The sequence below is a fragment of the Pinus tabuliformis genome, chromosome Q (assembly GCF_031772625.1).
Source record: "Pinus tabuliformis cultivar Carrire ecotype Pingquan chromosome Q, CPIR1, whole genome shotgun sequence".
Classification (NCBI taxonomy): domain Eukaryota; kingdom Viridiplantae; phylum Streptophyta; class Pinopsida; order Pinales; family Pinaceae; genus Pinus; species Pinus tabuliformis.
This window is the reverse complement of record NC_142296.1, coordinates 567,448,869-567,475,843: the sequence shown is the minus strand read 5'-3', so window position 1 is coordinate 567,475,843 and position 26,975 is coordinate 567,448,869. Positions and strand designations below refer to the sequence as shown.

Below are 26,975 nucleotides of genomic sequence, written 5' to 3'. Positions count from 1 at the left end.
GTCGGTTGACCTATCCATATGGAATATCAGCAAGTGAACCTATATTGAAATGTGACCCAGTGCAACTACTAGCGCTTGGCTTGAAGAAGAAATGTTCTTCCTTCTCAAGAACCATGATCACCATGGGATGTTGACGTTCATATATAATTTACGAATATTTGCAATAAGGTAAACCATCCACAAAGGGGCCCTAGGAAGGATGTACTACTAGTGACACTTGCTTCAAAGCTAAGGTGAGGGAAGTATTGGCCAAAGCTCGATGAGGATTGGATGGTGAACTTGTCTCTTAGAGGGCACCTCCAAGCGGAAATGGGAAACTTGTGGATGACAGTGTTGCAAGGTGGGAGATATGAGCACCAAAGAAATACAAAGGGTTCTGAATTTATAGAGATTGAATTGCTTGACAGTGTTTGTCTACCCTAGATGAGAGTTGGTTGGTAGATTTTATAGTCCTTCTGGAGCTTGTAGGTAGTTGCAAAACCCACCAAAGTAGGCCCTTGTGTCAAATTGGTAGGGTTCACCAAGAAGCATGTCACAACAATCCAAAGGTTTAACATTACGTTCAATAATCAAAGAAAGATCCAATGGAAAAAGTGACAAAAAATATCAACATGTGATAGGTGTGGATGAACCTACTTCATTGACCCATCCAAGATCATATAGCTATCGTTGAAGCGTCGTATGTTGCTATAGTGAGTCAACTAACTGTTTAGAAACCAAGTTATTTTCCCAACCATTGTCCATGACCAATTGTTTACATGTTTGCCCAACCTGGAAAGAGTAAGTGAAGAGAGCTTCCCACTAAAGACCAATATAATGCTTAACCATGAGAACCAATGAAGGGTTGGATAAGATGGGATTACAAAATTCAAGTTCTTTTGGTTGTTCCCAAGAATCCAGTTCTTTGGTGACCTATCATAGTTCAATAAGGAGAGGCTCGTTCTTTCTAGCTTTCTATGCATGACGTCATCATCAAAATGTCCATACCACCTACGCTAGGACAAATATTTTCACTTCCCCGTGTAATCAAAATTGATTATATCTAGAGTGGAACTATTGGTGATTGCGAGGCCACAACGAGAAAAGATATTTGTCTACAAGGGTTGTGACCACTGGTTTTTAGGATGAGTAGGTTGAGGTAACTTAGTTTCAATCTTGGAAGCTAATTGAAAGGCATGAATGAATGAAGAGACTAAGAGGAGCTCCAACTCTATTCTAATGTTAAGAAGATAACAAAAATGAAATTAACATGAAGGGTACATTCCAGATCCCTTACCTCTAGTTTGATGGAGACTTTGTTTAAGTCTTGGACGAACTATTGCATTATCTATATAAGATTTTGGCTAAATTGGAGACAAAATGTGCTAGCAATGCATCCTTTTACACTAACATGTACAACAACAATCTTGAAATCATCCCAAGTGTCAATCCAAGGTTGGTTGGTGGTTGTGACATGATGAATGTGTATCTACCACCATTTTAGGACTTTCTCTTCCATGTGAACTTCAAAAAAAAGGATCTTGTAAGCCTTTCTTAGAGTAGATTGAATCATCAAGTAGGCTTATAGATTGTGAAACTGAAGTTTATCCAATCCCCATTTAGGGAACAATCAAATTTGAGATTGTTACCCACCCAAGTGGGTAAACCCTAGGAGAAATATTTTCTCCTACTGTTTCAGCTTGCCAGCTATTAGCCCTACGACGATCCATAAATAGCTAGTCTTAGATGCCTCCCATCCATGCTCTGATGAGTGCTTCGTCACATCTAGCCTACTCATTCGATGAAGGTGGGTCATCAAATACAAGGTACATTAACCATTTTTGTAACCAAGTGCTTTCATTTAATGTTTAGGGTCATTCTAGTATGGATCACAAGTTGAATTGGACGACTGACTATTTTTGGTTGTATTTTCGTTCCCATGCTTCACATTGGTGGTTATCACTTGTCCCTAGTATAGTGTGACCTTCCACTGTCTAGGAGGGGCAAAAATAGGAGGCTCTAATTTGTATGGTGATCCATACTTAACATCCTCCATCTCTCCCTAATATCCACAATCGTATCTTCAATTTGATTACTATCAATCACTAGTACTGGTTCCCTGTTTTCTTCATCCTTGAGTAAGGGCTTGGAAACTTTGCCCTAAGAGGTTGATGCAGCAAAACGAAAGGAAAAAGCATGTGCCATAATGATAAAATGCAAAAGATTGATAGGAATAAATGAAAGTGAGTAGACAAAATCTTAGCCTGAGCTCTACCCCCCTCATTATCCCTCCCCTAATTCCAGGTTAATGTTAATTTCCTATAAACCCGACTACAAATTTATTGTACAATGAAATAAACATGGAACAAAAGTTTAAATGCTTTCTAATCTGATTTCATAACATTGAATACTTTGGGTTCATTTACTAGCATGCATAGCAGAAGCTAATACACAAAACCACACACACAAAATTAATAACACTTTTACCCTGGAAGCCTTAGTGAGGGGAAATCCAACAAATGTTGGGCTTCCTATTCAGCTTTAGAATGAGGAATTACAAGGAGGAAATACATCAGCAATCTACAACAACTACAGTCCAGCAAAATTTGTGTACAGCCTAACCCAAAAATGCGTTGTACGACCCATAAATGCAACCTAATCATCCTAGCAAGTATGGTGATGTGCGGCCTGTGATTCCATGCCACTTTGTTGCCCCATAAGATGCTCTTCTTTGGTTATCCTCTTCAAGCCCTGTGCTCCAGCTGAATGCCCATACGTGCCACTTGAATTGTCTCCTCAATGGCTTGATCCCCCTTCAAATAATGGTTGACCTAATTCTCCAAAAAGATGGATGGCTAAGATTGCATCTCATCTTTTGAGATCAAGGACCACGACTTAATCTGTCGTTGACCTTTTTACCCTTTACCAAAAAGGTGGCTAGAGAGTCAAATTATTAATGTTGTAGGAGTGAATTTCAGGTGGTTGGTTGAATGTCATGGCACCAAACTATGCATAATCACCTTCCAAGCTACAAATTTAACACTCCCTCTTAGTAAGCAAGCTAGTTTGCATAACACCCAACTTATCACTGAAGAATACATACTCGCCCTCCATCAAGGCCTTGGTCAAAATGTATGCTACCAACTCATCTATAGGTATGCATTGCAACTTCACTATCCCCTTCTACACAATCTATGATGAAGTGGTTCCTCATCTGAATGTGCTTCCAACTTGTCATGAAACATCGAATTCTCGGAGAGCTTGATGCAACTCTAATTGTCACAGTGAATGACAGTCGGCTCCAACTCTTGATCAAAAATCCCCACGAGAAGCTTCCAAAGCCAAAAGGCCTCACAGGTTGCCAAACTGGTAGCCATGTACTCGGCCTCAACAGAACTCAATGCCACTGACTTTTGTTTCTTGCTAAACCGAGACACTTCTCCTGATCCTAGACTGAAACTGCACTCGGAAGTTCTCTTTTTGTCAGTAGCATTTCCTGCCCAATCTACATTAGTATACCCCTCCAACTTCATCCTGCTGAATGTACTTCAGCTTATACTCGATTGAGCCTCGAAAATATCTCAACACATGTTTCGCAACTACCCAGTGAACTCGCTTAGGCTCCACCATAAACTAACTGAGTGTGTTCACTTCAAAACGGATATCCAACCCAGTTTTGACCAGATACATGAGAGAGCCAATCAATTGTTTGTACAAAGTAGGGTCCACTGCCTCTGATCTAGAAGTATCAATCTTCTTCCAGTTGGTTACTAGTGGCGTGGACATGGGCCTGCAGTCCTGCATCATGAATCACATTAGGATATCAATTGTGTACTTCCCCTGCACAAGGAAGATCTCTCCCTCTTTTTGCCACACCTCCAAACCCATAAAATAGTGCATCAAACCCAAATCCTTCATCTTGAACTCTATTGCTAGGTCCCTTTTACAGTCTGCTATGAGCTTCTCAGATCTTGTGAGAAACAAGTCATCAACATATAACATCAATATCAGAGGTTCTCCCTTCACTTGAATGTACTACAAGTTCAAGTTTGCCTCACTCTTGGTGAAGCCCACACTTTGCAAGTAATTGTCAATCCTAGCATACCATGCCCTGGGAGCTTGCTTGAGCCCATACAATGCTCTCCTCAATCTGCACATGTGGGAATCCCTCCCATGCACCTCAAAACCCTCTAGCTGCTCAATGTAGATTTCTTCCTCAACAACACCATTGAGGAAGGTTGTCTTCACATCCATCTGGTGAATTCTCCAACCCATATATGTTGCTATAAAGATAATAGCCCTGATGGATGAGCACCTAGCTACAGGGGTGGAGGCCTCGTCATAGACGATTCCTTCTGTGAAAACCCCTTATCCACAAAACAGGCTTTGAACTTCACCACACTGCCATCTACAGCATGCTTGATTTTGTACACCCACCTAGGGCCAACCATTGACTTGTCCTTTGGTTGTGGCACCACCTCCCAAACATTGTTCTTCATGATGGAACAATACTCTTCCACCATGGCATCCATTCACGCCTAATGCTCGGATGCCTCCTAAAAACTAGCAAGTTCGACCTCAATCACCTCACTCATTAACGTCGTATAACCAAAATAGCGCTAAGGAGCCTTGTTCTTTCTAACTGAACATTTAGGAGTACCCACATACTCTTTGGCCTCTCTCAGTGTTTGCTTTGCCCACTTAGTCCTCTTCCTCCCTGTGATGGGAGTCTAGGTTTGGGTGTGAAGATCCTTCTACCCTTCATCTTGTTCTTCCTACTTGGCTTAATCGCTTTGCTCTCCACTCTACATGACAATACTCTTAAGGGGTTTGCATAGTCTCAACCTTGGGTGCCTGCTGCTCTTGAACCTCAATAGCAGATGGATCTGTGTTGCAAGACTTTCAAAGAGCCCTCTCCTCTTCAAATCTCACATCCTTATGTATCATTGTCTTCCTATGAGCAGGAATGTACACTTTGTAGGCTTTTGAGGTCTCGTTATACCCCACAAGGATCCCCTTCTCTATAGTAGGTTCAAGGTTTGTTCTCTTCTCTAAAGGAACATGGCAATACACAAAGCATCCAAAGATGTGAATGTGCCCTAGGTCTAGTTTCTTTCATGTAAACACCTCCTCAAGTATCAATCTGCCTAACACTTTGTGTGGGCTTCTATTATGCAAATATACAATAGCATTGCAAACATCTTCCCATAGAAACATAAGCAGCTCCTAGTCATGAAGCATAGCCTTGGCCGCTCCGACAATAGCGTTATTTTTCTGCTCCGCAATCCCATTCTGTTGAGGGTTGTATGGAGTTGTTAGCTCCTTCTTGATGCCCTACTGCGCATAAAAGTTGTTGAAGGCATTTGAATTGTACTCCCCTCCATTGTCAAACCTCAATGTCTTGATCTTCCTTCCAATTTGGTTCTCAACAAGAGCTTTCAACTCCTTGAACTAGCTGAAAACCTCGTCTTTGTTCTTCATGAAATAGATCAAGGTCTTCCTGGAGAGGTTGTCTATGAAGGTCTCATAATGATGGTACCCACCTAAGGATACTACTGACACACATCCGAGTGTATCAAGTTCAGAATGCTTTTGGCCCTAGTATTGTTGCTCAAAAAGTTGGTCTTAGTGTAATTTCCCAATGTGCAGCCCTTGCACACCTCATGTTGCTTGACCTTCAATTCTGGCAGCTCTATCACAATCTCCCTAAGCACATTAAGCACTCCATGATGAAGATGAGCCATCCTTCTATGCCACAGCTCCCCCAACCCCTTACTGCAACTAACTAGTGGATGTGCTGGCTCAAACAGCGATCTAAACAAGTTGACCTTCCTGAGTCCCATTACCTTGGTTTTTTTGGAGTTCTTGGGTTGAATGTATACTTTGCCCTCCTCAAAGGTCACGATGTAACCCTTGTCCTCTAAGGCAGCAACTAAAATCAGGTCATGCCAAGAACATATAGCATGTCCTCCACCAACAATGGTTTGTCGAACTCCCTCTGAAACTTCACCATACCAACACCAGTTGCTTGGTACATGGCATTGTTCCCAACTTCTATGTAGAAATCCATGTCCTCCTTTAGACTGGCAAAGTACTCCTTAACACCCGTCATATGGTAAGAAGCCCCGTTATTAATGTACCACACTCTGGTGGTAACTGAGCTTTAGAGACAAGCAATGAGTGAAAACTCATTTTCAAATTTTGTTGCAAATTCGTCTACTTCTACAGTAGCAGCAACCTGCTTCTTTTATTTTCCCTTCTTCTTGTTGAATACTAGTTGGAAAAGTGTCATGGTTGATGGCATGCAAAACACTTGATCTTACTTAGGTCCTTGTTCTTCTCATCCTTTGAAGAAGATGACCCATCGCTTGGCCCCTTCTTGACCTTGGACTTACCTTGCTTGCTAAGGCAAGATTCTCCTCCCCTTTGAACCTCTTCTTTTGGTAACCACGTTGAGCTCCCTCTCGAATTTCCTCCTGAATGAAATCGTCCCACATTCTTTTCCAAAAGGATAGGTGTTCTCGGCCAATAATACATGTGACGAACACCTCCCACTGCGCCATTTAAGGCTATACAAACTAGCTTAGGTTATAGGATTGTATCCCCAACAACCACAATTCCGTCCCTCAACAGTGTTATCCTGGTCAAGTAGGTAGCTACACCCTCACCCTTGGACATTCTGATGTTGTGAAGCTTGTACCTCAGCACCATCCTACGGCTCTGACAGCTGCTCTGGTATAGCTTGGTGAGCACGCCCCACATCTTCTTAGCAATGTCTTTCTCCGAAAAATAGGGTATCAAGTGATCTTGGACCCCATCAGAATAATCATCTATGCCTTGGCCTCTTTAACTAAGCGGAGCAACTATTGTACTGCAAAGTTCCACAACTTGTTCTCCTTGAGAACTGTTGTGATTCAAATTCTCCACTGAAGATAGTTCGAGGAGCCTTCTAGTCTATCTTCGTACAGAACACTAGTGGCCATGGAAAAAAAAACCCTAGAAACTTGTTCGTTGAACTATGATTGCTTGACTTGGTACCTTGTGTCAAATCACTTGGTTTCGTGTTCAGAGGCTACAACTTTGATACCATGTTAATTTCCTATGAACTCAGCTACAAAATTATAGTTCAATAAAATAAACACATAACAGAAATTTAAATGCTTTCTAATCTGATTTCTTAACAACAAATACTATGGGTTCATTTACTAGCACGCATAACAAAAGCAAATACACGAAACCACAGACATAAAATTAATAACACAACTTTTACCTTGGAAACCCTAGTGAGGGGAAAACCAACAAATGTTGGGCTTTCTATTCAGCGTCAGAATGAGGAATTATGTTATGAATATAAATAATTAATAATTAATAGTTAATAATGTTTAGAATACCAAAGAGAGGAGAGATATTGCTCTACAGTGTGGTGCCTTTGCTAACTGCAAAAACCCTAGCCTGAGATCCTCATGATGGCATCAGCAGATGGGATTCCTTCCCCTTCGCCCCCCTCTTCCCAATCACATGATGAAGAGGCTACTGCTTTCCAAGCCCTAGTAGCCTCCCTTTCGAAAAGAACGCGGCCCTTTGAACTATCGTCCAAATTCGTCAAGAGGAACGAGGAGATCCGCAACATTGTCCTCCCCATTAGGGCTCGAAGAACCTCGCTCGCGTATTTTGAGAGTACATTGATCGGGAAATTCACGAGGATGTGGCCATCTCCAAGATCTATGGAATCCTCGATCGATAATACTTGGAGATCAAAGATACAGGGGAATATTGCACTTTTTGCATGTTGGTAATTGGTTCTTTGCATTCTTGTTCGATTTCAAAGAAGATCGAGATGTAATCTTCAGAAATGACATGTATTTCTTTGGATCCGGGGGGATGTATCCAAATAAATGGAGCTTGGACTTCAACCCTAACGAGGACATACCAACAACGATTCCAGTGTGGATTAAGCTACCACGCCTTCCTCTGTCATGTTGAAGTGACAATTGTTTGAGAGTTATTGGGAATGGAGTTGGGAAATATTTAGATAAAGCTGAACCTAAATGATCGCAATTCGCATGTGCACAAATCTGTGTGGAGGTTGATTTGAAGAAGGGTTTTCCCATTGAGATCAATCTTACGCTTGGAGATTGGATCCATCAACAAACTCTTGTTTATGAGCACATTCACTTCAAATGTCATATTGCCACAAATATGTCCATTTTGCTAGAGATTGCTCCAAGGTTCCTAGCAATAAAGGACCTAATCCTTCTGCTCCACCTTTGTATCAATGGAAAACGCAGCGAAGAGGTGGGAATAAAGTCAAAGTTCCAGCAATGTCTCAGAATAACCGTCAGAAAAATGGAGCATCTACATCAAACGATAGATTTAGGGATCTTTAGAACCACGAGGAAGATGGGCAAGAAGGCCCAAATTCATCTCACCACAAGGATTCGTTGGATGATGAAGAAGAATTCGTGGAAGTGGAGGAGGGAGAAACAAATGTTGTTGATCCTCTGTCGGTGGTCTTTGAGCAGCCGCGTCAGGCGACGAACCTCGAGGCACGACCCAAACCCCAATCAAAAGGTGTTGCAGGGGATGGATTTGTAGCTGTTGGGGTTATTACGCGCAATATGGCTCAAACCCTAGTCTGGGCAGATGAGGGTAGCAACCATGAAACAGAAAGCACCAAGAAGAAACGTCGATCGCTTAAAACTATAGTGAGGGAAAAATAAGTTAAACAAAACACGAAGTTGGGGAACTTGTCGATGATCACTAAATCCTTAAAAATTAGAGGTAAAGGGCATGAAGGAACAAAAAGGGGTGGACTTTCCCAAGTCCCACCTTCCAAATGAAATTGTTATCTTGGATATTCGGGGTCTCAAGGGTCCCTCAAAATCCCTCGCAGTTAAAGATCTAGTAAAGCAAGAAAAACCTTGGATACTCTTCTTGCAGGAAACCAAGCCTGAAGAGAAGGAGGTTATGAAGCAGCAGGTGTATTTTGGCATAATTGTGATGGATTGGCGCAAAGTTCTAGAGGCATGTTAGGTGGATTGCACATTTTTTGGTCAAGTATGCACTTTAGATTAATAGATAGTCTAAAAAATCAAATTTGGATTCTGGCTTTATTGGAATCCAAAGACACAAGCAAGATTATCCCCATAGTAAATGTATATGCTCCAGTTCTGTATGGAGAGAAATCAGAATTTTGGGATTCCCTCAATGAAATTAGGAACAAAGACCTTCACACTGATTGCATTATTGGGGGGATTTCAACATAGTCATAAGATCCAATCAAAACAAAGGAGGAAGCATTGTCAAATATTCATTTAGAGATCGTATGGACAATTTGATCGCAGATTGGGATTTGATTAATGTCCTTCCGAAATCTAGAAAGTACACATGGACCAATCATAGAACGGACGATAATCATATCACAACTCATTTGGATCGGTTCTTAATTCATTACAGTTGTATCTTAAAAGGAATAGACTATTTCTCTGCAATTCGAGCCCAAGGAGAATCTGACCACCATCTGATCTCTCTAAATTTAGAGCAACAAAATCTCTCAACCCCATTCCTTTTCGCTATAATCTCACTTGGATTCAAGAGGATGGAGTTGTGGATCTAATCTCGCAAACCTGGAAAAGTCCAGTCTCGGGATCCCCGAGGTTTTTCTGGGAATCAAAATTAAAGAATGTTAAAAAAGCTTTAAGGCTCTGGTTAAAAGAATCCTATCAACCACCTAGAGTGAAGCGGGAAGAGTTGGTTAAATAATTGGAAGAGCATCATCGTTCGATGGAGGAAGCTCCCATTGAAAGGTGGCATTTGAATAAAGAAAAGGAAGTGACAGGGAAAATATTCCCAGTAAGTCGAGAAGAAGAAGAGCTTTGGCATCTCAAATCAAGAAGTTTATGGTTGCGCACAAGGGATCAGAACACTACATTCTTCCATAAACAAGCCAATGCAAGGGAGTTGAGAAACAAGGTTAGAGAAATTTTCCTGGAGGGAAGACCGAGATTAACCTCCTTCGAGGATATTACGAAGTAAGCCTTTTCTCACTTTCGGTCCCTATATCAAGCTGACAAAGAAGTCGCCAAGGAAAAGGCCCAAGTCTTTTTGAGAGAAATCCCATCAGTGATATCTCAATCCTCTAATTAAGCTCTCATAAAGGAAAGTGAAGAAGATGAAGTTCAAGATGTAATTTGGGACCTTGACCCTAACAAGGCTCTAGGCCCCAATGGATTCTAAATCACCTTCTATCGTGCTTTTTGGCCTCTAATCAAAAAATACCTTAGAATGTTGAACAACACTTGTGTGAAACACAAAGTGGGAAAGGGTGCCAATTCCTCTTTTCTAGCCCTCATTCCCAAGGTGTCAAATCCAGTGAATTTTTCTTACTTCCGCCCTATCTCTTTGTGTAATGCAGCCTACAAAATTTTGACTAAAGTCATTGCCAATAGGCTGAAAAAATTTGTTGCCCTCAATCATCTCTGAAAATCAAGGGGGCTTCATGCAACAAAGAAACATTCCTGATAATATCGTTTTGGTCCAGGAAGTTGTAATATCCCTAAGAAGAAATAACAATGATAACAAGAGAAAGTACCAGCATGCAGCACAAAATTTTAACCCATGCATAAACAGCATAAACTGCGCCAAGCTGAGCCATTTTATTAATAGACCAAGATGGAGTAGAAATATATGGAGATATATGAACCTGGGCTTGCTACAGCAAGCAACGCAAGAACCCAGGTGGAAATAACGGCACCCAAGTGCTAAAAATGACTCTACTGCAAGCAGTGCACCCAACCAGAAATAATTGTTGCAACTGCTGGGAATAAATTGTTGATTCAGCCCTCCAAACTGCTCAAAAAAATCAGCAAAATTAGCCACAACCTCTACACCTCAAACCCACAAAAACCCAACAAGGAAATGGCCTACTTCCCACGGGTCCAGAAAGCCCCAAAAATGCGCACTCCTTTCTCTACCTGGTGTACACACAGTTGAACGAAGAATGTTGCTTTCAAGCCCAAATCCCCTCTGGAAATCCCTCTAAAATCACCTTTTCAAATTCCTCTGGCAATACCTCCAAACCCCGACAAGTATCTCTCCTCAAATCCAACAGTTCTACAGCATGCGCGGGCCTAGCCAGTGACCCTTTGCACACTGCCAAAAAGCACCAAAAAACTGCCTCGAAACTCCCTTCACTTCAAACCTGCAAAACACCCAAAAACTTCGACAAATACCGATGCAACCACCCTTCGCAAAGCTTAGCAACGAGTATAACCTGTAGCTATTTCTCCCAAGGATGCGTGCTCCTTTTTCTACACCCAGTCTGCTCCAAATGATGGTTGAATACACCTGTAAATCCTCCTGGAACAACACTGAGATGTAGCAAGAGGCTCCCCAAGGGTGGCACTCGAAGTACACCGAAGAAGGTGAGATTCCCGCCCAGAAATCTCTTGTCTTGAACAGCGCAGTGTCGACTTGGCTCAGCAACTCAAGCAAACAAATGTTCAATTCTGAATTTGGAAAAAGTCCCAAAATGAGGCCCTCCACCTCTATTTATCCTTGTTGCTCTCCTCTCTCCATGTGGGCTCCACAAATCGAACTCCCTTCTCTCTCTTCCTTCCCACAAGTGTGAATTCTCCTAAGGGGTGTGAATTCCTTTTTTGCATGGTCCCCACATTCCACTTACTTTTTTATTTACATTTTAATTTACTATATGTCAGACTTTGGATAGGTGCTCAGATAGATACAATAGAGATAACAATATGATGCAGACTTCAGCGACGATAGAGAGAAGATATTGCTCCTTCAGAGTCGAATGAATATCCTTGTACCAAGGAGAGCAAATAGCCTCTTTTTATATTCATCAAGATGATCCAAATAGGTGCCAATGTAAGCAAGCCTACTTGATTGTCTAAGCGCTTGAGGAGCCTTCATAAATTGTGGAGCCTTTGTAAATTACAAGTATAATTTTCCTCCTTTCAATGCCATATAAAATATGGCTTGCAAAAAATATTTTGATCATGAAGAACATGCTAGAAGGCAATAATAATTTATTTTTCAAGTTACAATGAAAAAAAAATATTTCATGAAGACTGACCATCGCTACATTTTCAACGCTCCCTCTTAGCTAGGGAGGTATTCATTGTCATAGTCAATATGTAATTCAATTTTAAAGGTTTTCTAAGAAAGGACCATGATTAGATCAGCATCAATAATGGATTACCAGAATCAATACTCAGTACCAAATCACCATGGTACTCTTCATGCATATCTCCCCAAGAGAAAACAATCAATTAGTGTCTCATAAGTTCACAACTATGTTACTGGATCCGTCAAGCCCAGCGGCTGGATCCGCGGATCCCCGGATCAGAAACGGATTCGGATCTGGATCCACGAAGATCCGCCCCACCCAACATTTGTCTATGTATAATATGGTTTAACGTCAGCACATATTTCCAAATTATATCTCAGCGCAGAATCTAGAAAGAAAATGTCAGCGGATGAATAACCCGATATTGGAAAAATCAGCCGTGCGGGAGTTCATTAATCTGTGTGTAATATGGTTTGACGTCAGCACATATTTTCAAATTATATCTCAACGCAGAATTCCAAAAAGAAAATGTCAGCAGATGAATAACACTATATTGGAAAAATAAGCCGTGGGAATAATTAACAAGGACATTCATTAATTTCAAGGTTATAAACCTGCAGTTGACCATATTATAAACTTTATTTCAAGATTATAAGATGCGGATGTTTGGATATTCTAATTAAATTATATGTTTATTTCAAAATTTCATGAAGTTCGTTCTATAAAGTAACTTCATTTTATTTTAATATAATAACTATTAAATTATATGTTTATTTTAAAAGTTTCATAAAGTAAGTTTATTTAATTTGAATATAATAACTAGTAATTAATGTTTCAATATTATGATACATTAATTTTAATATATTAAATTAATAATTATTTTTTTCACCTGAAATTAGTAATTATTTTAAAAATATTATATAGAAGTTTTATATTTAAATTTTAAACAGAAATTATAATTTTTTTATTTTATACAAATTTAATTAATATTTATAAATAATATATTAATTCTGATATTATTTATCTAATATATCTAATATATATTTTTATAGGTACTATATATAAAAACTATATATTTAAAAATTAATATATGTTTTTATTTTATTTTTATATAAATTTAATTTTTAAAAATTATAAAATATTTTATATTGTTTGTACTTGCCGTATCCGGATCCTGGCTTTTCAAAAAATTGGCGGATCCGTATCCGAATCTGGATCCAAATCCGAATCTGGATCCAAATCCTAGTAACTTAGGTTCACAAATGGTACCATATAAATCAGTCAACTAGTACTATATTACTAAGGTACTGCCTTTATCCATGCACGGTAATAATAATAAGCCCTTTAGAGCCAGATGTTGGGACGCTCCTATCCAACCTGGTAGCCTCTAACCCCACTCTCCTATAAAGGTCACTGTACTTGACTCAAGGACTACAGCCCTATCCAGGTCACAGTACAAGACTCAGGAGAATGGTTATTTTCCTTTAGGTTACTAGTCATAGTGCCAGTTACAAGAAAATGTCCATCTTCCTATCCAGGTCAATGTATTGACACGAGGACGTTAAGCCCTATACAGGTCAAAGCACAAGACACAGAAAGATGCTCACAAGACCATTCTCCCTATACAGGTCAATGTACAAGACTCGGGGTAAAAACCCTATGCAGGTCATAGTACAAGACATAAGGAGAATGACTATCCACAATGTTGATCAATCTATCAAACCATTCTCCCTCTTCAGGTTACACTATCTCAGGGACTACAGCCCTATCCAAGTCAGTGACATAGGAAGAATAACATGATCTAAGAAAATCACTGCTCCCTCTCAATTAAAGAGGCAATCTCCACAAGTCCAGTGTATCTCTAAAATATAAAACTTCCTCCAGAGAGAGGTTTTTATCACCTATTTGTTCATCAATGGAGATATATTGGAGCTTACTGCTCTATTCTACACCATGTCACGAATGTAGTGATATCGGGTGCCATCATCCTTTGACTTGCCATGATACACTCGATTCTTATCAGTGTTGAAAATATCGGTATCGGCAAAATATCGGCGAGGGTCCAGAAAATATCTTATCGGCAATATCGGTGAAAATATCAGCAAAATATCGGCAAATATCGGCAAGCATAAAAAAAAAAATTTCAAATTTTTAAACATAGCCGATATTTTGAAAATATTGCGATATTTTCTCAGCGATATATCGTTTTGCCGAAAATATTGCGATATTTTCGAATATTGCCGATATATCGCCGATATTATCAACAGTGATTCTTATACAACTTCACAGAATATCACTATGGTATCCAAAATCAGATCAAACAAATCGGCAAGCAATTTCTGAAGCCAACCTACTTCATGAGTCACCACACATGCTATCATAGATCCTGCCTCAGCAGAACTTTGTGCCACAGAAGGTTGACTTCTGCTCATTATAGGAAAGCCCAAACAACCTTCGGTTGTTCCTTTCTCATCATCAGCACTTCTGGCATAGTCAGAGAATCCTAGTAACCGGATCTTACAATTAGCAGCATACTTCAAGCAGCAGTCAACAGTACCACAAAGCCATCTAAGCACATGCTTTTCTATAACCCAAAGATCATGCTTGGGTTCCATCTGACTCGAGGTGTTTACTGCAAAGCAAAAGTCAGATCCAATATTGACCAAGACCATTAATGAATGAATTAGTTGCCTGAACATAACAAAGAATCAGATTCTTTCCTCTTCCTCATGTTTGTTACCATGGGAGTTGTCATGGGCTTGCATTCCAGCTATCCAAACTTCTGCATGATCTTGATAACATCCTTCCCTTGCCCAAGGGAAACTTCATCAGGGTTCTATCAGCTTACCTGTCCCAAGAAATAATGTAGTAACCCAAGATCCTTCATATCCAAATTCAATAACCAACTTTCTTTCATTGAGGAAACAAGTCCTCAAAACCTATTAGGAGTAGGTCATCCAACTTCACCAACCCTTGTTAGATAAGCATTAAATAATTTGATGAACCAATCAGTGGATTTCATCAATTCAGCAGTGGAGCTTCTTCAAGTTCCTCATCATGCAGATGTCCATGGACATACAGTCCACCAAGTAGAACCAAGATTCGTCATCAGCTCTTCACAGAGTTAGGTCATGAGCTCATAAAAGGCTCATATGGATCAGCAAAAACTCATTTGTTCATAAGGGACTTCAATCCAGCTAATTTTGTCTGCTCCCTCTGAATACATTGCTCATCAATCTTGTTCTTCCATTGATTGCCATTACCTTGATAATATTATATTCCTGCAATTCACATTAGGAGATCGAGGAAGAACAAATATAACCAAGAAAGATATATTGTGACAAGAAACTGAAAGTAAAACAATAATGATAATAATCAAAAAAATACTTATCTCTTGAGAGTATATCAGCTCCCTCTTGATCTTGGTTTTTCTTCATCAGCAGATTCTCTTTGTCCATATCATCATCCAGAAGTTGGGGTTTCTTCTATCAAGCGGAAGCAATCAATTCTAGGGTTTAATCCATAAACCCTAGACCTAGGGTTAAGTGCATGAACCCTAAATTTATTTATTTATTTATTTTTATTTTTTATTTCTTTTGCTAGTGTTAGCTAATTCAAAGTCCAATCCTAGGCACTTATCCTTGTATCCTTTCATTATCAATCCTGGGGTACCGACCCTAGGTCTTTCAAGCCCTAGCTAGACTTCACAACCCTGAGAAAGTCTCAAGTAGATTGTAGTATCAGTACTTCAGCCAAGTGATCTCATCAGATGACAAAATTCTCATCATCATAAATAAGGAGTGATTAAATTTTCAAAGAGCCATCTTCCAGATTTTACCTGGGATTTGATTGTACTCAGACATGTCCTAACTCGGACCACTCTTTGTCCAACCATAGTCCAGATCTCAGACTTTAGAGTAACCTCAAGCCCCAGCAATTTATTCTTGTAGGCCATAGCCTAAAGACCAAACTTGGATAGTAGTTTACTAGGTCTTGACCTATAGTTACCTTTCAACAGAAGTTGCACAGGGAACTTCTATTGGACTTTAAGAACAGAGTCACTAAGTTTCGGATCAGGAGTATAAATTCTGGTCAAGAGAGGAGTCTTCAGACTATCATTCTTAGTCACCCACAAGAGAAACTTCTATAGCTCAAATTTCGGATTGTCACTAGACAGATGATTGAATATCAGATTTAACATAGATTTGAGCAGATCGAACAGGGTCAGGTTTTTCTCATTACTGTAATAAGAATGCCTCGGATTTTGAATGCCACAGAGAACTTGACTTGATTATATGATTCGATTGCCAATGTGGTGGGTACACAAACTAATTTGATAAAGCCAATATTTTAAAAGTCCACAGAGGTAGTGAGATTCTTCATACCTCAAAAGAGCTTATGGAAATCATCCATAAGATGCTTGGACTTAACCATACTAACAGTACTGAATATCAAGATTTGATTTCCGATCTTGACTACCAAAGATACTCAGAGATTTCTGAGATATGATTTTGAACGTCAGAAAGGTAGAAGGTAATGACATTGAGGAATCCTGGATCATACCTTATATGCTCCCAAAACTCCTAAAGTTTCCAAAGGGGGAGGACTGATAGTTCAACCTTGCGCCTTGAATCTGAAATAGTTTTGAGGAGAGAAAGGTGTTGCCATGATCAGACCGGTGACCATTGACCATCATCCTTTACCATACAACAGTGACAAGACTCGGATGACACCTTCCCTTAGGTTTGAACTTCAGAACTTTAGATATCAACCTCAGATCTGTGAAATGACCTAAGAGCAACTTTCACAAGGATCTAATCTAAGCCACAGTCCTTGGATCAAGCTGCAACTACTCGGATCAAGCCTCAAACCTTCGGATCAAGCTACAAAGTATTGATCAAGCCACAGAACCTTGATTTGGTGGCACAGATATTCAGATCAAGCCCTTGGACCATTGTTACAAAAGTTATAAGATGGTGTAATGTCCCCATTTTTATTTTTCACCATAGTACAGCCAGGGTGGATTTTCAAAGCAGGGGATGGCCAGGTCAGTGGAGCAGGTTTATGTCATCAAGGGTTCCGATGGAGTTTTGAAGAGTTTTTATGGGGTCTAATGGCATTCGCTTGGCATGTTCATCATTATGAGCAGCTCTGCACATCTTTTTTTTGTTCCATGACTTTCTGATAATTCCCGTAAAACGGGGTTATTATTGGGCATAACTTAGTTAATTACGCTCAAGATGGCATTCCGAGAGGAATATTTGACAGAACACCTTAGTGTAATAGCTCGTTGGAACCGAAATGAAAAAATCTACAATATGGGATGCTGAGAAGTGATTTCCGGTGGTCGGAGAGAGTATGGTGGGCGATTTACCATTTTCCTTGATTAAAAATGACTTTAATTAGTCATTTAATTAAGGAAAAATAATTAATTGGAGGAAATGGGCCAAAAGTGACTTAAGTGAAATAAAATTAAATTAAAAGGTCACTTAAGATAAATTCAATGGAGGCACTTCTAGAATAATAATAAAATAATAAAAGATGCTTCTAGAGGCTTGGAGATCTATCCATCAGATCTATAAAAGAAGAGGAGGTCATTTGGAGACATCTGGGATTTTTGTATTGTCTTTGTGGTGAAATTTTGAGAACCCGGTTCTCTACTTCAGCAGTAGCCCCAGGACGGAAACCCTTGGGTGATTCAATGGGAGTGGGCGAGCACCCATCTCTTCCCTTGGTGGATCCATTCAAGGTTCACAGGTTGCAGTTTATTGATTTTCAGTTTGTTTTGGAGGCCAATTGTGGCATTATTGTAGATCTATTTGGGGCCATCATCTCAGCCATATTCCTGCTCTTGTACTAGCTTATTTACATATTAATAAAATAAGGTTGAGATCTTCTGCATATTTATATTGTCTTTTATTCAGTTGCAAATTCTATTTCCAGTTTTTGCCGTAAGTTTTGTGGTTTAATTTGTGTAAATTGTTTATGGTGTTGACGACTTAAATTTCTGAAGTATTTATGAGTTGGAATTTCAAGGAAACCCCAAATTGTACCATTTGGAACATTACAGTGGTATTAAAGTTGTACATCCTGCCAGCCTAAGGGTTTTATTTGCAAATCAAATTGGGAGCTAGGTATCAAATTGCTTAGATCTGGTTATTCCTCAAAAGGTTTACTTGATTTTTGTATGGGCTCAAATTATTTTTCTGAAAACCCAATTCCTATCTAGCAAGAGGATCGAACGCCATTTCACTACAGTCCAAGTATTATTGATCTAAGAGGACCGAGAGCATAGTTCAACTAATTTTTGGGATCGGGGTCAGCTAGCTTCATTACCAAAGTTGAGTGTGATTTTTCTCTCAAGGCCTGGAGCATTTTCTCAAAAGAGGGACAAAGTTAATATTTTCATAGGGCCGTCAAATATATTTTCTGGGGGTTGTAAATATTCTCAGGCCAAGTATATTGGTGGCCCAAGTTATTGAAAAAGAAAAAGGGGCCGAATTATTTAAAAAAAAAGAGTCGCAACGTATTATTCTAAGTAGAGGTCGTGACCAAATTTTCATTAAAATCCAATTTATTTATTTTTTAAGAAAGTCATGAACATCATTTGCTCCATACCATTGCCATGTCGAGGGCATTTTCAGCGAGGCAAGGACCGATTACAGTCACCACTCTCTCACAGGATTATCAGAAGCCAAATCTGATAGAGTAACTGAGGTCGTCATTTTCTCAAGTCCGGACCGAGGGTTCTAGTGCCAACTACCACAAGTTTTTCCAGAAGCGAGAGCCCAAGTATTATTGTTTAGCGGAATATGGATAAATTGTCCAAATATTCCAGTTATTAAAAAGAAAAAGAGAAAAATGGGAGACCGTGAGCACGGAAAAATATGATTAGAGGGAGTCATCCAACTCCATTATTAAAAGGCCGAATTTGTGCATTCACTTGGAGCCTGTGTGTACAAGTTGGCGTCGTTCTGAGTGTGCCTAGTCGGTGGTGGACCGATAATTGATCAGAGGAGCCACTTACTCGAGCTCGAGTTGTTAGAGTCGTCAAAGATTCATGGGGATACTAAATGTGTGGGACTCGGCATTTTTATTGGTGATCAAATCAACAAGCAACTCTGAACTAAATCGACACCAGTTTGCATAGTCAGTTGAGGACTCAATCTACTAAGGTAATAATTTTGGGACGAGTTTCTTCTAATATTCTTTTGGGCAGATTATTTGTTGATAGATCCATTTCTTGTTGGTTGAGCTCATTCTAGCGGCTGGCATCATTACAAATTTTGGTCTGATGGTGGCAATCTTTAAGTAGCAGCTAAACGTGGAATAGAAAGATGCATTGACCGCTGCAACTTCCCTGAGCAAAACAGATTATGCAAGTTGCTTGCATTGTTGTGTGGTTGTTACACAGTGTTTTGTCACGCCTCCTGCACTTCCCTGTGTCATACCCCGGAGTGCCGAAACTTGGCAATTATGCAGTGTACCCATCCTGATATGCAGTCCAGATCCTCCCTGAAGACTTAATGAAAACATGCCTTGAGCCTTCCCTGAAGAAGTAAGCTCAAAACCCTAATTTCAGGGTCAGCGCGACTATGACACTGGCAACTCGTGCTGATGGCGAGTTGCACTATACTAGCCTCACGCTGGAAACGCGATTTTTACTTGGATACTCGTGTTGATCCCTAAAAGGCAAGTTTTCCCAAAGAGGACAAGAAACTTCGTGATCTAGAGGCTTCCAGAATGACGAGCTGGAGGTTGTTCGTTGTGGATGTGGTCAAATTCTCCCAATATTTCCCTTTGATCTTATCCCTATGAGCTTCCTCCTTGAGATGAGGACCTTCCCCTATCTTTGGAGAGATCCTAACTCCCTCTCCCTGCCTATATATTCATCCTCTTCCATTCCCAAATGGTTGGTCTCTGATTATTTGCACCCTTATGCTGAGATAGTGCCTACATGCTATTCACTTTGGCTTGGAGAAGGAGTGCTTGGAGAGCTTGAGCTTGGACTTGGACATTCACTCAAGGAGGGTTTATTAACATCAAGGCTTGGTTGTATGCTTCCTCTTTTATTCATTAATATATACAACTGTTGGTTCACTTCCATAAATGATTGTGTTAATACTTCATTTATATTAATGCTCCTTGATCTGTTAAGTGGACTACATTCGATTATGCTTGTTGCACTTGTATGCTTTGTTGTGTCTTTGGCCTCTTGTGCAGGTATTCAAATGCTGTGAGTAGTAGGGCTGAGCCTGAGGAGCAAGCGATCAATATCTTCAACAAAAGAGTGCATTATAGCATTAGAACGAGGTAGGTCTCCTTCCTCTTCTCTCATTTCAATTGTAATTTAGGAAAGTGTCTCGTAGATTGTCACGTTGGTTGCTAGTCCCACTCATTGGGCTAGAGGGATCGTCTTTGTCCACAGAGAGGATTTACCTAGACAACAAAATGGCGACTCCATGGGAGAAGATATAACCTTTCCATCCATTCCTTCAATCAGATTCTCTAATGAGTTTGACCAACCATCGAGTTCTTAGCTTTTGTGCATCACTGTAGATTTATGCAGTCACTGGTTTTTGCTTAAGAGTGTTGAGCCTGCTCTGATTTTGAAGATTTTTTTATTTTTCCTTATTTTCCTCGCCCAACGTGTTTTCTACTCTGACAAAAGCGCTACCAATGTTGATTTTTAATTTATAGTCATGTTGTTCTGCCTTTCATCGCCCTTTTTCCTTTAATAGGCGCGCTAATCCCAGAGGATAGAAGAAAATTAGGGTTTCTTCTTGTTTTCAGTGGTTTTCAACCTCTGTGAGTGATTTTCCAGTGTAATTACAGTGTGTTTGTCTTGATTGTTGTCCTTGTGTGATTGCAATTGTCTCTTGGCTTTGTTGATGTGTGTTTGAAGCTTGATTGCCTTCTAGGGTTTCTAGGTCACCCTTCACTCATCACTTGGCTTGTCTCTGTGAGATTGATTGCTTCCATTTAGGAGTTTTGCTGCAGTCAGGACACCATTTTCAAGTTGCTTTCAATTCATGTTTGTGAAGTTATTTTCATTAGTGTTGAATCATTTTGGTACTTTGAAAATTGCTTCTACTCCATTGTCAAAAATAGATTACAATTGTTTGCTTTGGTGGAACTGAAAGTGAATGCTTGTTCTGTTTTCATTGTTTCAAAAAGAAAAGTGAAAGGACTTCTTCATTTAAGTATTTTTTAAACGATTTGTATTCGAAACCAAAAGTGAATGAAATTTTCATTTTAGTTGTTTTGGATTGCATTTTTCCCTTTGCTTATGCATTAATTTGCATTTTTGAATCAAAGTGAAAGGAAAAGAACAAAAAGATTAGTGCATCTTAGTGAAAGAAAAGTGATTTTTGTTTCTCATAAGATTGCATTTGTTAGTGAAAGTGAAAGAGTAGTTTTCATTTTTGCATCTTGCATTGGAAAAATTAGGGAGTTATGTTTTGATGCATTTTGCTTGATTGATGCATTGTTTGGTTGTCTCTCTTCCCTCATTAGTTTAACTTTCATCAAATGAAAAGATTTCATTTTTCTCATTTAGTTGCATTATAGGAATTCAGGTGACATCGTTGAGCCATAAAATTGAAACCTAAGTCAAGATAAACTTAAAATTTATCTCAATTAACCTAAGGAGCATTTGCAACCTAACACAAATATCTAGAGGTCTGGGCTAGAGACATGTTCCGGCGTCTTTAAGCATAGCAGCTGTAGTTAACTGCCTGCATTGTATCTTGGGGGTGAAATCTCGTTCCAGTACGGAAATATATCGAAGGTTCTCCAGTACTTTCGGGTATATAGGGGGCACATCAGTATGGCAAGTATATGGGAACGCTCAAACCGAAGGTTATGCATTAGACAGCGCTAACACGAACTTGTGCTCCCCGTACCGTCAAGTTTATATTGGGAGACCCTACTAGGTTGCTATCCTTTAGCCACAGGTAACCGAATCAGCCGCCTTGTAAACGTGATACACCGAACCCATCATTCGAGGAGATCGGTCGTCATACGTCAAGTCCTTGGTTTCGGCTAAGGTGTATATAACAGTTCACGGATACTTGGTAAACACTCTTGCCTAGCATTACCCTTTTTTTATTTATTTGTTGTTTTGTGTCATAAAATTAACTGCCAACGATAACATGTTGAGCTTATGCAGTTGCTTCTTGGCCTCACATTGAGTAATTCCTTGTAAATTTTAATTTTAATCAGCCCTCAACAAAATCACCTCTTCTTCTTTTGCTCTTGAAAGAAAGTCATTGTGGCTAAACCATTGTGTTTACCTCACAGTGCCCCTTCATCATCTGATACTTGTTGATTTTGGGTAGCATCGGATGTGCTCTGGCTCCAAATTTTGGTGGAGGGGCTAGAACACATAAGATCTCCAAAACCTAGAAATTGTTTGGAGAAATTCCACCCGAATGAGGAGTTATTAAAATAATTAATATTTTTAATGGGTTCCTAAGTCTAAACTTAGGAAAATAAAAATATTAATGTGTATTAATAAAAATATGGGTGAGAAGGTTCTAAGTGACAAGGATCAAGTTGTTTTAATCTTAGCTGTTGATTAAGGACTTAATCTCAGTCATTGATTCATCAACAGGAAAAGTATAAGAGGAGCCTTGAGGGTTAGTTGGAGACACATTAAATTGATCAACGACTTTGATTTTTCTGGGGCGAGGTTTGCTGAGAAAATCGAGCTAGTGATCTGAGTTGCAGTGAGGGGCAGTTCGGCAAGGGAACTTCAATCTGAGGCCAAAGAATACATAGCAAAGAGGCAAAGCAGCACCGGGAGAGACAGCGCAATCCCATAAAGGGTGACGCAGAGGCCATAGGGGCTGACACAAGTGACACAGAAGCCGTAGGGGCTGACGCGGGCCCTTAGAGGCAGCGCTGGGGAGATTTTGTGGGGCACAGAAGGAACAGTTCAGCAAATCGACTTTTTGAGCAAGGGAGGCTCATTGTTGGGGTCACGCAGCTCCTAGAGGAGATGACGCAGTTCCAACACAGAGCTTGGAGCAACCATTGTTGCCCAGCACTAGGAACAGCCAGGTCATCTGTGGGGTTTGATCATCCAGTTGTTGAATTTGTCGGAATATCTGTCTCCGGATAGAGGTACTTCTACTAGGATTTTTCTCTGTTGGGTGAGCCATATCTGGCACCCTAGTTGTATTCAAGAATCTGCTTAGTAATACAAACCCTCTATATGTTGCACCAGTTTTCCCAAATTGGGTTTTTCCAGAGACAATTGTCCAAAAATAATGGTGTCCCTTGTGTGATTGTCTCAATGTATTTCACTTCATGATTTGTATGTATGTGTAGGCCGCAATAGTGTTTTACATAGATATTTATGTAATTAAATAACTTGTTAATGCAAAGAACAAGTAGGAGATGTTAAACCAGTAATTGAAATAGGGGTTTCTGATGTATAGATTCAGAAATTTTCACATGGTATCAGAACGATTGCAGATCATAGGCGACTAAAGACACCAGCCAACAAATCCGGAGAATTTGCAGTAGCAAAGCAGCTGTCCCGAGTGGCAGCGTTGTTCTAGAGCCAGAGACACAGAAGGAGTGATGCAGTGCAGAAAAGGTGACGCAAAGGCTCACGCAGTGCCTGCATCAGCACTTTGAGCCAGGTGAGGATGATGCAGTATAGGAGGAGCCCACGCAATAGATGCGTTAGCCGTCAAGGCCAGTGCAGAGGCAGAGGGGGGCAGATCAGGCTCACGCAAAGCCACATCATCTTTTTGAGCCAGGAAGGATTGACGCAGTTGACCAAGAAGAGTTGATCCAGCCCGATTCTTCAAGTTACCGGGGCTAGGAAGCTAAGCAGATTTTCGGTTTGAGGAGCTGGTGGGACGTTGTTTTTGTTGGTGCAGAACAGTGTCTAAGGAGACTGAACCAAGGTAGAGGGAATCACTGCCTTGACAAATTTCTAGCCAAGAAATCTAGATCTGGGTTGCAGTAGCAAAGGAGGATTGGAGAGGAGCGATTCGATAGTTGGTCGGAGGATTTCCGAGAGGGAAATCAAGACTCAAAGGGAGTCTAGAGAGGAGTTGTTCCTTAGAGGGTTTCTTGTGCCCAAGGAATCCAGATCCAAGTCTTGCTAGATTGACAGCAGGAGAGGGAGAAGAGAACCAGTTCTATTTTTTAGCAGAGATGGCAATGAATGGGTTGAGGGATCAGGACAGATTGGACGGAGCATCCAATTTTGTCATCTAGAAGGCCAAGATCCTGGCAATCCTAGATAAACATCGCATCAAGGACTATGCCTTGAAAGTGGTTGTTGTTTTGGTTGATGCTGATGCGGCAAAGAAGTACGAGGAGGCCCAGGCAAAGGCAAAGTGCATGATCCTAGATGGGATCAAAGATCATGTAGTGCCACACATTGCTAAGAAGGACACAGCAAGGGAGATGTGGGAAACCCTGACCACCTTGTACCAGGGCTCTTCCGTGCAATGGAATATGCTATTAGAAAATTAGTTGAGACAATACCAGATGCAAAAAGGAGAAGAGATAGATCCCTTCCTTCTCAGGTTGCAAGAGATTCACGACCAGCTGACTTCCTTGGGGTCTACACCAGAACCAGAGTTCATGGTTAGGACTGCCCTGAATCCAGTCACCGAGGACTGGGAGACATTTGTCCAAAGTATCTTGGGCAGAGCAACTCTCCCTAGTTGCGAGGAGATGTGGGCAGCTCTTCGACAAGAAGAGCTCAGGAGGTTGACCTAGGCAAGAAGTAGTGGCAAGGGAGCCCGAGTCAAGGAGGAGGAGGAGGATGCAGCTCTCGCATCAACGGGACAGCAAGGGCAGCAGAAGAGGAAAAAGAAGGACATCACCAAGGTCAAATGCTTCAACTGTGGGGAGGTGGGACATTATGCCACTCAGTGCCCCAGGAAGAAAGGCAAGGGGGAGGCTTCCAACTCAAAGGCTGCTGCAGCAGAAGCAAACAAGGATGTCGAGGATCACAATTGTGCCATGAGTGCTCATGCACCTCTAGAGAAGAGGTGGGGTGACATGGAGTTGTAGCCAAGAGGACTACATGAACAAGGGCAGGATCCTTGAGGTGCCCAAACTCTTGGATCACATATGGCTACGGGAGTGAGGTGTGATGGAGCGACAGTGGCATTACTAGAGTGCCAAAGTCTAAGGCAGTGCAATGGATGTTGTAGCAGTGCGAGAGGCACAAAGCAGTTTGCAGCAGCGCAGTAGCAACAGAGGGTCAGCACAGATTAGCAGTAGAGGTAGCTTCAGGATCACGAGGCATCCATACTGACCAGGATGTTTGCGTTTGGGTGAAGTATCAGTTACTTATTTCTCAGTAATTGTGTTGCAGTGCAACACTTAGCAGTGGCAATGCTATGGGCAGCATGTTGAGAGGGAGTTGCAGTACAAATGTAGCAGTGGCAATGCTATGGGCAGCATGTTGAGAGGGAGCTGCAGTACAAATGTAGCAGTGGCAGTGGCAGAGTCATGGGCAGCGGTGCAGTGGATGAAGGGCAGCAGGCCAAGCATCAGCAGCACAGTGGATCAGTGTAATGCTTCTATGGGGAAGTATTGCTAGAGCACATTCCTTGCTAAGAGGGATTGTTGATTTTTGGTAGCATCAGATGTGCTCTAGCTCCAAAATTTGGAGGGGCTACAACACATAAGATCTCCAGAACCCAGAAATCGTTTAGAGAAATTTCACCTGGATGAGTAGTTATTAAAATAATAAACTTAGGAAAATAAAAATATTAATGTGTATTAATAAAAATATGGGTGAGAAGGTTCTAAGTGACGAGGATCAAGCTATTTTAATCTTAGTCATTGATTAGGGACTTAATCTCGGTCGTTGATTCATTAACAGGAAAAGTATAGAGGAGGCTTAAGGTTCAGTTGGAGACACGCCGAATTGATCAAAGAATTCAATTTTTCTAGGGTGAGGTTTGCTGAGAAAATAGAGCTAGTGATCTGAGTTGTAGTGAGGGGCAGTTCGGCAAGGGAACTTCAGTCTGAGGCTGAAGAATACATAGCAGAGAGGTAGAGCAGCACCGGGAGAGACAGCACAGTCCCATAGAGGGTGACATAGAGGCCGTAGGGATTGACGCAGGTGACGCAGAAGTCGTAGGGGCAGACGCGGGCCCTTAGAGGCAGCGATGGGGAGATTTTGTGGGGCAGAGAGGGAGCAGTTCAGCAAATTGACTTTCTGAGTAAGGGAGGCTCATTGTTGGGGTGACGCGGCTCCTAGAGGAGGTGACGCAATTCCAACGCAGAGCTTGGAGCAGCGATCATTGCCCAGCACTGGGAACAGTCGGGTCATCTGTCAGGTTTGTTCATCCAGTTGCTGAATTTGTTGAAATATCTGTCCCCTGATAAAGGTACTTCTGCCAGGATTTTTCTCTGTTGGTTGAGCCATATCTGGCACCCTAGTTGGATTCAAGAATCTGCTTAATAATACAAACCCCTTGCTTCTTGTCTTCCACCTCGAGACTCATCATCATCTCAAGAGTCTGATCCAAAAACCCCTAAGAGTCCATAGAGGTTTGTTTTATACCCTCTAAATCCGCTTTTTGATCCATTTGTGATATCTCCTCAACATCCTTATAGTCCATACGATTAACCCGGTGTTCCTTTGGAGTTATCTCCTCGTCCATCTCGGATTCCTCCTCGCCAATTGTTTCCACCTATGGCTTCAGAAGGTGAGATTCCAACCTCTCCTAGAGGTCCTCCGAAAGTCTCTGCTACCTACACTCCTAGTGTTGATAACGATTCTGAATACGACTTTCCTCTGGAATGCTTTCCTTATGTAGAAAGAGTTCCATCTCAACCGCCTCCTTAAAACAGTGGGCCTATGCTTCCACATGGTTATACAACCTTGGCTCAACTAGTTTCAGGAACTCCCAGTGCTTCT

At 40.8% G+C, this 26,975-nt stretch overlaps 1 protein-coding gene across 4 annotated transcripts in view; it reads right to left on the bottom strand.

Annotated features, from left to right (window-relative positions):
• Positions 1 to 26,975, bottom strand: part of EMB2757 (Transducin/WD40 repeat-like superfamily protein) — a 249,143-nt gene that overhangs the window by 117,064 nt on the left and 105,104 nt on the right. The window lies entirely within an intron of this gene.